Source organism: Citrus clementina, unplaced genomic scaffold (genome assembly GCF_000493195.1).
Source record: "Citrus clementina cultivar Clemenules unplaced genomic scaffold, Citrus_clementina_v1.0 scaffold_9, whole genome shotgun sequence".
Lineage (NCBI taxonomy): Eukaryota > Viridiplantae > Streptophyta > Magnoliopsida > Sapindales > Rutaceae > Citrus > Citrus x clementina.
The window spans coordinates 5,696,376-5,708,817 of record NW_006261964.1 but is presented as its reverse complement, the minus strand read 5'-3'; positions in this window follow the sequence as shown (position 1 = coordinate 5,708,817).

Below are 12,442 nucleotides of genomic sequence, written 5' to 3'. Positions count from 1 at the left end.
TGGTCCAGATAAAAATAAGAAAGACCATGTTACTGTTGCAGATACCTCAATCTCAATGAATTAGCTCAGTCATCTCCTCCAACAAATTAGTAAGTCCACGTCATCTGAAATTAGTCAGACCACTTCGACTAATGTTTCAAGTAATCTACAAGTTTATTTTACTTCTTCCTGTAATACAAATTCCTGGATAATTGATTCTAGAGTCACAGATCACATGACCAATAATCCTAGTCTTTTGCATGACTTTATTCCTATAAACCATAAACATGAGGTATCTATTGCAAATGGAGCTACTTTCCAGAATCTGGAAATGGAAAAATAAAATTTTTTCCTCAAAGTTCCACCTCCAAAGTTCTTGTTGTTCATTCATTTCCAGTACAACTTTTATCGATTGGAAAAATTACTAACTCTTTGAATTGTGATGTTATTTTTCTCCACCATCCGTTATATTTTAGGATCGAAAAATGAATAAGACAATTGGTGAGGGAATTTATTCACATGGCCTATATTTGCTAAACACAACTGATAAAGCTTGTCATACAAAAAATGAAAAAGGCTGTATCTTACACAAATGACTTGGACACCCTTCATATCACATTTTATCAAGCCTTTTTCCTTCTATTTCTATTACCTCTAGTGCTTGTGATGTTTGCCAATTTTCAAAACAAACTCATTTACCTTTTAATAAATCAATATATGTGTCTTATAAGTCATTTGAGCTGATTCATTCTGATTTATGGGGCCCTGCATCTGTTGATTCTTATGATGGATACAAATATTTTGTCTTCTTTATTGATGATAAATCTCATGCTACTTGGTTATACTTATTAAAATCAAAGACATAGGTGATAATTATTTTTCAAGAATTCCATAACATGTTGATTAATCAATTTGATGCTAAGATAAAATATTTCACAACTGATAATGGAATTGAATATACCAGTGGTCTATTTTCTAAATATCTTCGCAACTATAGAATTCTTCATAAAACTAGTTATGTGGTACGCCACAGCAGAATGGCATAGCAGAAAGGAAAAACAGACATATTCTAGAAACTACAAGGACTTTGATGTTTCAAATGAATGGGCCAAAGAAGTATTGGTCACATGGTGTTCTAACGAAAATATATCTAATTAACCGTCTTTCTAGTCAAGTTCTTGAATTTAAGTCTCCCTTTGAAGTCTTAAAAAATTCGAAGCCGAATATTTCTCATTTGCGAGCTTTTAGCTGTGTCTGTTATATTCATCAACAAGCTATAAATCGTGAAAAATTGGACCCCCGAGCAGTTCGTTGTGCATTCTTTAGATACTCTTTAACAAAAAAGGGCTATATGTGCTATAATATGACCACTTGAAAGCTTATTATCTCCTGGGATGTGAAATTTGTTGAGTCAGAGTCATTTTTTCAACCATAAGATGATAGTAAAATTCAATCTCAGGGGGAGTGCTTATCTAATTTGGTTCCACTACCAATAATTACAAGTAATGACACTTGTTTAAATAATGAAGCTCAACAGAGTCCTTATTTGAGTAACGATGGTCAACAAATTAAAGAATCTACAAGTTCAACACCTGTTGCTATAGTCCCTTTATCTACCACAGATAATACATTTGTACCCCTATCTCAACAGCCCTAACGCATATCAGAAGGCAGGTTCATCCATAAGAAAAAATGAAGGATTTTTTTCACTTATCATGTGATCTCTTATCCCATGCAAGCTTACTTGACATACGACAGGATGAAGTCTTCTCATTCGATCTTTCTTGCAATAATATCCAATAATCGAGAGCCAAAGACTTTTAAAGAAGCTACATCCAATTCCATTTGGAGACAAGCAATGCACAAAGAGCTACAAGCCCTTGATGAGAACAAGACACGAAACATTGTTTAAGCTACCAGTGGAAAGAAAATTGTTGGCTTTCATTAGATATACAAAATAAAGTACATAAGTGATGGTGTTGTGCAAATTTTAATGTACTCGCAAGCGCACGAATCTATTATAGTATAGATCAATGGTGACGAGTGTCGATCCCACGAGGAGGTGAATTTTAATTATGTGTAGAATTAATTTTGTAAATGGGTGGTTGGATTTATGGTGGAAATGGTTTGGAATATGCTAAAACTTAAATTAAAATGGCGAGAATAAATTGAAGATAATTCTATTGAAATGACGTACTTGGGTATTCGGATCCGTATCAACATGCATCATGGGCTAAATAATCCGTATTAATGCCAATTAAATCATGAGGAGGGAATCCACACCTCATGAACCACGCTCTAATCAATATGGTGCTAAGGGCTTATCGTGCCAAATAATAATAACCTTATACTAGAGAGCCGGTGTAACCAAGGCGGTATCTAGACATGATTATTATTATTTGTCGACGAGAAGTCAAAACATCCACAAAAACTAGAGGGGAAGAGAAAATAAATTTACCAAATTAAGCCCATGACACATGTTGAGACTTCACCTTCAACCCAAGCTTGAAAGAAAATTAGCCACTCATAATTGAACTAGGGGTAAAATGAGAATTTATTAAAATACGAAGAAAATACAAGATGGAGAGGGAATTATAGAAAATGGAGTCCAAAAATGGATTCAGAGCTATCAAATTAGGGGGGAGAGGCCCATTTTTTATAGATACATGGAGTAAATCATGGCTATCGGATTAAAAACAGTTTGGACGCTCAGGATTGCGCCACGTCATCAGTCAACAGTCCACGGTTTGACCACGCGGATGAACAGTAACACGGTTTGACCCAACGTTGAACAGTAACGCGGTTTGACCCGGATGAACAGTAACGCGGTTTGGTTGAAAATAATCCTGTGTGATGCATGCATCGTATGCGAGATTTTTTGTCCACTGATATGCTGCCACGTCACCATCAATAGTATATAAGAATTTTAGTCCAACAGGATCGTGACACCTCATCAGTCAATGCCACGTCATCGGTCCGTCTATGTGAACAGTGTCGTGAACAGTAACATATACAGTACCGTACACGTGAATAGTATCGTACATGTGAACAGTGTCATTTTTCCTTTTATGCTCCTCCTAAGGTTTTCGACCGTCCTGAGTTCAAAAGTGATGTTCATTTTGCCATTTGATTTCTCGTTTATTGTGAAATGACTATGATGCCCATAAAATACATAAAATACTTAATTAAAATAAAACACATGTAATTAAATCACAAGAAGGTTAAATACATAAAAGTAAGGGTTGTTAGTAAGACTTGAAATGTAAAATGACGGTTTTCTCCTTTGTTAGATTCTTGGTTTATTTGATTTAACCATTTCGATCACTTGCTCAACAAGACCAAATGAGTATGAAAATCAATAGATGAAAATCAACAAAAAAGTTAACCATTATATCAAATCGCAATCATCCATAGAACAAATAAGAAACCAAAAAGAAAAATTAAAGCATATTACACTATAAAGGAACGCCAATGACAACAACAATAAACAAAAGTAACAAGGAAAATATATAACAATATTGACTCCATTGACCAATAAACTGATACGACTAGGATTTTTCTTTATTTCTAATTGGGTTATCTAATTGCACTGATAATTTGATTGTGATAATAGAAAGTTGAAAAAATCACTGCACATCCACCCTCTTCACAATCTTGAATTTTAATTTTAAAGACCTAAAGTCAAGTCAAGATTGATAGATCGATCATCTCTACCAACAGCTAGATTGTTATTCTCCTCATGATAATCCGAGTTCAAATCAATTTCATTTGGCATAGCAACAGCTGTAGATTGATTCAGCTGATTAGTAACAGTAGCACTAGCACTAGTAGCACTGATCATGGTACCACCATTAGTAGAAGGAGGTAAACTTTGTATGCGTCGAACTGGAAAAACAACTGGCTTCATCTGTTGGTCCCGCATATTATTAGTATAAGCCCTCAAGCTGCCATTTGGCAGTAGCGAGAATGATGGAGGATGAAGATGTTGATTTTGGCTAGGGATAGCAAAAACAAACATCCTTTGAGCTTCAAGTGCTGATTGGTTCTGAACACGAGCGAAGTTGTTCTGGAAATTCATAAGCTCTTCTCCTCTGATATGAGTTTGATAGTGGTTTATAAGAGCCTCAGGGCTAGAGAAGACTTGTTGGCACACAACACAATGCTCTTGAACTGGGTTAGGGTTTGCATGATGAGTTAGTAAAGCTAAGCTGAAACAATCGGGGTGTCCATTGCCAGACATGATTATGGATTTGGTGGATATGAACAAGGGGGGACAAAGAGGGGGAAAAAGAAAAAAACAATTAAAAGGACTAGCAAATGAGAAGTTGGTAAGTGAAGAAGGAAAGAGGGCTGATGCATTTTATAGTGTACAAATTTTTTTTTATCTTATTTATAAGTTAAGTGCCAACGAATGCATAACTAAGTTATTATAAAATATTAATGTTTTGTCTATTATCAATAAAACTTCATGAGTAATTTAGGGAATAAATTTTCTTTTTAAATATTGCATTTATATGAAACATAAAAGTGGAAAATTATTTAAAACTCACTGAATTAGTTTGTTGTTTTTTCACTAATTCTCTTAATTTGAAAGAACTAATAAGGTTACATCAGAGGGGAGAGAGAGAGAGAGAGAGAGAGAGCTAAATAAGGCATTCCAGATAACGCACAGTTAATTAGGACAATTAAAAAATGTAAAGTAAAGTTATTTAAATAACTAAATTTATTTAAAAGATTTGAAAATATATTACCACAAAGAGATAACAATGTACTTGAAGATAATTGTGTTACGGCAGTTAATTTTTTCTAATTTTATAATGATTATTTAAATAACGCGCAATCAACCCTACTAACGCAAAAATTGGCTACATGATAGAAGCTTATTAATCAAAAGCTAATTTAAGAGTGGAAAATTGTCTAATACTTATATTATTCCTTAACTACATATTCTAAGTTAATAGAGAACTAAGATTTTGTGTCGATGGGACTTGAAGATAAGATAAAATTAAATTGGTCATTATATTAAATAAGAAAACTTGATGGAGCCCAAACATATAAATTTCATAGAAATAAGGTAAATTTCATTGAACACCCTTATTTAAAAAAAATGGTCAACAACACATAGTTCCACCCTTATTATTATCCAATGACAGAACCAAGATCTTGATATGCTGGTGCCATTATGGAGAAAATATTAATATGGGAAATTATTATTTTACTACCAAAGTTATTCTGACATATCATATCAGTACCATGGTTTGCCAAAAAGTACATTTTACTATCAAACATTTGCGACGTTATCAATTCACTACTATTCCGTTAAGAAAATGTTAATGTTTAACATAAATTGAATTAAAAGTCGATTTTACCCCCAAGAGTTTAAAAGACAATTTTACCAGTTGTAATTTAAGCATTATATGTTATAATAACTTTGGTAGTAAAATGATAATTCCACTAAAAACTTGGTAGTAAAATGATAATTTAAATATCAAATTAACAAACAATTTTACTCTTACAGCTGGAATTGTCTTTGATGCCCTTATGACATCAGCAAGACATCAGCAAATTTTTAACGTTCTTAACGGAATAGTAATGAATTGATAACGGTGCAAACGTTTGTTAGTAAAATGCACTTTTCGGCAAACCATGGTACTGACATGATATGTCAGAATAACTTTGATAGTAAAATGATAATATCCCTATTAATATTAATGTTTCTAACAACCTTTGATCTAGATGTGGAAGAATTGAATATTCATATCTATTATCAGTTAGCCTTTTATAAAAAGTTTAGAGGATAGATTTTCTACTGCATTTATATAAAAATAAAATAAAGTTAAAATTATTTAAAAATCACAGCATAATATTTTTTGTTTTTTTTTTAAATCTTTAATTTGAAAGAACTAAATAAAGTAATAGCAAAAAATTATTCAAAAGTTACAAGTTAAAGAGGTTATATGTTTCATTTACTAAATCTTATAATTCATAGCTATTAAATATGTCCAGTTCTATATAACACTCAACGTACAATCTAAAAAAAAAAGAATTAAATAGTCAAAGTTATATCCCCCTCTAGCGAAATTAAGTTATAGTCTAGTGTTGCACATTTACAATCCAATTAGTTGGACATCTAAAAAGAATAAATTGAATTAAATATAACTTGAGTAACTATTTTGTTCTCTTTTAAATCATTTATTGTTGATTTTTTTCTTTTTAATTGAACCTCGACGACATGAGGAAGATAAAATTAAAGAAAATGAGAAGAAACTACTGTAAGGGGAACATCGCAGCCTTACAACAGACAACGACATGAATGCAACTATTTTTATAATTCTTGGGTGATGAACACTAAAGCCTTACAAGAACGTCACCCAAATTAATTTTGATTTGATTGTGATGAAAGAAAATTGAAGAACATCAGTGTACACCATCTATTTTTATAATTCTTAGGTTTATCAAATCCAGTAAGATATTGATAGTGTTGTAATTTTCATTTTGACAGTTCCTTTTTTTTTTTTTTTTACCTTTTTTAAAACAATTCTTACTTAACAAATTCAATATGTAAAACAAACCAAACGGATTTAAATTTGGTTCAGTTCGGTTTAATTTGGGTTAGTCAAATCAACTTTTTTCCTTCCTTAATGTAGGGTGATTAGCCTTGTTCGTAAGTGAATATTCATAGAGAACATGTTTCTATCCCTTTGATGGCAGAACTCTTAAGTTAAAGATAGACAGAATGCAGGAAAGCTCAAAACAGCAACACTCATCACGTGGAAAAAGGGTGCCGAATCTATTTAGGCTGGGGAGGGGGTCAAGCATAACATAATTGATGCATTTTTACAGTGACTAGGTTTTGTTATCATATTTATAAGTTGAAGTTAAGTGTTAACGAATGCATTGCTAAGTTACTATATAAACTCTTAATGTTTCTCTAACAACTTTTAATTTATGCAAAAGAATTGAATGTCCAAATCTATTATCAGTTAACATTATGGAAAAATTTAGAAGATAGATTTTTATTTCAGAAATTGCTTTTCTACCTAACTAAAAGTTGAAAATTATTTAATACTCACAAAATATGTTTGTTGTTCTTTATTAATTCTTTTAATTCAAAATATCTAAATAATGTGTTTCAGATAACACACAGTCAACTAAAAAAATTTTAAAAATATAAAGAAAAATTTATCTAAATAGTTAAACAAATTTATAAAACGTACGAAAACATATGACCGCTACAAGATTAAAAAAAACGCTTGAAGATAATGGTGTTATAGTAGTTAATTCGGTTTGATACTGTTGTTTCTTCTTGTTGCCAGTGTTAATTCTATTTTGGTATGGTTCTAAAGTTTTCAACCCGAACTGAACCAGTTTGTAAGAAATGAACTGGATTAAGCTACAAATTCTTGTATAGTTTTCAATGTCGGTTTGGTTTGATAGTGGACCAAAGTTTGTACTAAATTGATCGACTCTAAAAAATCGGCTCAGCTTGTTTAATTTGTTAGTAATTTTGCCAACCCTACCTTTCTTAACTATTTCCCAATGGTATATGTCATGTTAAAATTATGTTTTTTTTTCTAGATTTAAATAAAAAAATTCCTGAGGAAATATGTGAAAGTTTATTTGATCCAACAGTTTTGATCACTTACTCAATAGGATTAAATGAGTATGAAAATCAAAAGATTAAAATCAACAGAAGAGTTAACCATTAAATGAAATTAGAATCATCCATGGAACAAATAAAAAACCAAAGAGAAAAATTAAAACTTATTACAAATGACTATAAAGTAACATCACTGACAACAACAATAAGCAACAATAACAAGGACAATAGCAATATTGAATCCACTGAACAACAAATTGATACAACTAGGATTTTTCTTTGTTTTTAATTAACATCGCTAATTGCATTGATATTTTTTTTATTGTGATAATAGAAAGTTGAAGAAAATCACTGCACATCCACCTTCTTCACAATCCTCAATTTTACTTTTAAAGACCTAAAGTCAAGTCAAGGTTGATAGATCCATCATCTTCACCAGCAGCTGGATTGTTGTTCTCCTAATGATAATCTGAGTTCAAATCAATTTCAATTGGGGTAACAGGAGCTGCAAGTTGATTCAGTTGATTAGCAACATCAGCACTAGCACTAGCAGCTTGATTATGGTAGCTATTTCTTTTTTAATTTTATAAGGGAATTTTAAAATAATGCACAATCAACCCTACTCATGCAAAAATTGACTATATGATAGAAACATATTACTCGAAAGCTAATTTAGGAGAGAGGAACTTTCTAATATTTATAATATTCCTTAACTATCTATTCTAAGCTAATAAATGGTTAAGATTTTGTATCGATGAGGTTATCCTGAAGATAAAATAAACCTAAAGTGATCATAATATTAAATAGAAAATTTGAAGGAGCCCAAACATATAAATTTCATAGAAATAAGGTAAATTTCATTGAACACCCTTATTTTAAAAAAAGGGTCAACGCCGCATGGTTCCACGCTTATTATTGTCCAGTGAAGAACCTAGATTTTGATATGCTGGTGCCATTATGGAGAAAATATTAACATTAATGTTTTTAACAACTTTTGATCTAGATGAAGAAGAGTTGAAAATTCATATTTATTGTCAGTTAGCATGTATGAAAAATTTTGAGGATAAGTTTTCATTTCAATTACTGTATTTATAAAAAAAAATTAAAAGTTAAAATCATTGAAAAATCACAACATAATATTTTTTTATTTTGTTCCTTGTATCAGTTAATTCAAAAGAACTAAATAAGGTGTTTTAGTAACACAATGGTCAATTAAAATAACTAAAAAAATATAAAAATAGTGTCTTAAAAATTGAATCTAGGAAAAAAAATTCTAAAAGATATTGCCACACTAAAAAATAATGCACTTAAAGATAATGATATTTTGGTTTTTAGTTATTTTTAAAATTCATAAGTGGTGTTCCAGTCTAGATAACACTCCGTCAATGGGCATAACTCATAAAGCTAGTTCATGAATTGATAATTGTTCCCCACGCCCCCCTCCCTGTATAGCTCAAGAACAACTCTCAAGTAATGAGAGATTATTGTCTCAAAATCCCGTCATGTATAGACCAATCGTATTACCTCATCTTTGTTATGTGATAAGGTAATGTGATCCCCACTCGTACACAAGTTGGCTATGATATCACATAGAAGATCATAGGTGTTATATTCAATAGCTAACTTATGTGTGCACAGAGTTGTCTCATGCTTTGTTAGTCCTTAACTATTCTCAACCATTTGGGGAATACAGATTTTGGTTTAATGGGGGTCATAAGATAAGAAAGAAAAATTTAATGAGTAACATTTAAAAAAAAAAAATTTGAAGGAGCCAAAACAAAAAAGTTTCTTAGACATAAGGTGAATGTCATTTAAGTTTTATTTAAAAAGAAAAAGAAATTAACCAATGGCAGATAGTTCAATCTTTATTTTTATCCAATGGCAGAACCAGAATTTTGGTTTGACAGGGATTGAGTGTCCATATTTGTTATTAGTTAGCTTTTATGAAAATTAAGGGAATAAAATTTTATTTCAATTGTTGCATTTATACATAGAATGTAACTTAAACTCACGACTTATTTTTATCGTTGTGTTCATTAAGTCTTTTAATTCGAAAGAATAAAATAAGGTGTTCGAGATAATACAACAATCAATTAGAATAATTGTAAAAGATTCTAAAAAAGTGATTTAAATTCAAATTTAGGGCAAAAAAAAGATATGAAAAGATATCACTGCTAAAGATAATAATACACTCGATGATAATAATGTTATGGTACTTAATTATTTTTAAATTCATATGTTGTGTTCTAAATAACCCTTGGTCAATGAGTTTATCACATACTTAAAAATTAGTTCATGAATTAAGGAGTGTCTTATGTATATATACTTTGTCCAATAACTAATTTTAGTCAATGAGAGATTATCTCCTTGACGCCCTGTCATGTGTGGGGCAATCATTAATTTTATATCGTCCTTGTGATATAGAAAGATAATGTGACCGCTACTCATGTATAAGCTGGCTATAATACCATATAAAGAAGTTCATAAACCTTAATCATAGTAAAAAAGCTAACTTACGATGAATAAAGAGCTTGTCCATTCTTATGTTGTTAGTCCCTAACTAGTCAGTGATGGACAAGGTTTTTGGTCAAAGGGTCATAATGAAAATTAGACAGACTTAATCAAGTTATAACATAAATAAATAAAAAATTGAAGGGTCAAAATATGACAATTTCATAAACATTAATTAAAATTTCTAAGAACTACCAAACTTGTTATATATGAACCGTGGTAATATCGCCCACCGTAGGAAGTTGCATTCTGAAATCAAGTTGCTCTGAAAAATAAATTCTTTAATAAAGGTTATAGAATTATTAGAGAATTTAGCTTCCAGATTTGCACTATTTCATTAATTACATTGAATATTGCGGCGTTTTTGAGCAGGAGTACTCAAAAGACTTTTCCTCGGCAGTGAAATTCATCTCTCTTCCCATAACTAGAAGAGCAACAAAAATAACTTCTGATTCCTCCTCTTCCTATAAATATCAAAGAATTTAATAGAATAATTAAGTTTACAGGCAATCACATAATGATAAATAAACAATTAACAAATTTTTAACTCTCTTATCCAAAATAAACGATAACAGTGAAATAAACAAATTAAATTAAATTACAACACCTTCAAAGAAAAATACATGAATAATATTTTTTTAAAAAAAAACCTAGGCCTAAACTGGCTTTTGGCTTTACAACTTCAAATTCAAATCTAGCCTCTCTGATTCATAAACCCTATTGTTTCCTTCATCATCTCTCTTAACGTCTACAATTTGTTGTCTTTGCAGCTGATCAAGCAAAGGCTTAGTAAAGTCCTGATCAGTGGTACTACTACTAGCAAGTTGCTTCTGAATCTGATGCCCCGATTCTTGACCAAAATTACCATTACGCGGCAGCTGCGGCCCGTGCATGCATCTCATGGTTAATCGCGTAAGTTTAGCCGGTGGGATTGGAAAATAATTCCTAAGATCGTTTTGGAAGAGGGAAGGGTCGTATCTTTCTTCTGACATAGAGGGTCTAGGAATCGGCAGGTTATTGTTTTGGAAATTATTAGGGTTTGCAGGTTGTTGAAGAAGAGGGTTTCTTCGAGGAGGTAACATGATGCTGTTGAGTTGATCATTTTGATGATGATGTGATCTGGCTCTGCCTGTGGCAGCTGCAGCAGCAGTTTCATCATGAACCATGTGAGTTTCAATATGGTTTATGAGAGCCTGTGTGCTTAAAAACACTTGATCACATATTCTGCAAGCTATTTGTGTGCTGCCCTTTTGATCATACATATCGTTATTGCCTTGCCTCATATTCCAACCAAATCCAGCCATGGCAAGCTTATTGAGAAAATTTAGATGAGTTATTGAAACTGAAGATGGAAGATTTTAATTTTGATTGCAAAGAAAGCAAAAGAGAAATATATGCATGAATTGATGAATGGATGAAATATTAGATTGATTGTGAATTTATAGCCAATTTTAAGATAATATTTACTTGTGTGTAATGCAATGAGTTGGCTTGGAGAGCAATATTAACTTTTCCTGCTAAGTGTTTAATGTCATTAGAAGAATTTTTATTGGCATTTCTTAAGAAAATGCTTGACTAATTTAATGCTAATTAATTTTTGTCATTATAAAACACAAGTATAAAGGGCAATTTAGGTAAGAGAGCTAATGAAAGTGAGCATATTTGGAAAGGATGCTGGTGTCTTAATTTATTGAAGAATCTGTGTGCTGGGTCTAGAGATTAGATTGATATCACTGGCATTAAAATTTAAAGCAGGTGCGTAATGATATTTTAAATGGCAATTAATCATCAATTATGTAGTTTCTTATAGAAAGCATGTGACACCATTCCGGTATTTAAATGTAAAAAGAAAGAAAGAAATCATCAGAAATTATTATCTTTTACTTGTATATCTAAGAAGTCATTATTTCTCTATTTGTTGTATTTGGTAAGTTATTTCTGCCCTTTGATAATATAGAAAAATTGTTTGAAATTGTTATGAAGTTTCCCATTTCAAAATTTGTATTTCTTAATTTCTTATTGTTCCTTTAATAACACAACCAACATTTGCCTTAAATTTAAGGCCTGGAATAGATTGAGGAAATGACACTAAGAATGTTTAAGATTTCTTTCAATATGCCATTAATGTTTCCAAATAGGGTATCTAGTAGTGAGATATCCTACCATGAATGAAAAGAAAACATAATTTAATTTTTTTTATTGGAATAAATTTTGGATTACTCTCTCGGGACATTATATTCAGAAATCTATCGATATTTACAGTTCAAAATTTATTAAGACTATCTTAAATAAGTTTTTATGGTACAACTCAAATTTCTATCATTACTAGTACTGAAGAAATATTTATTCCAC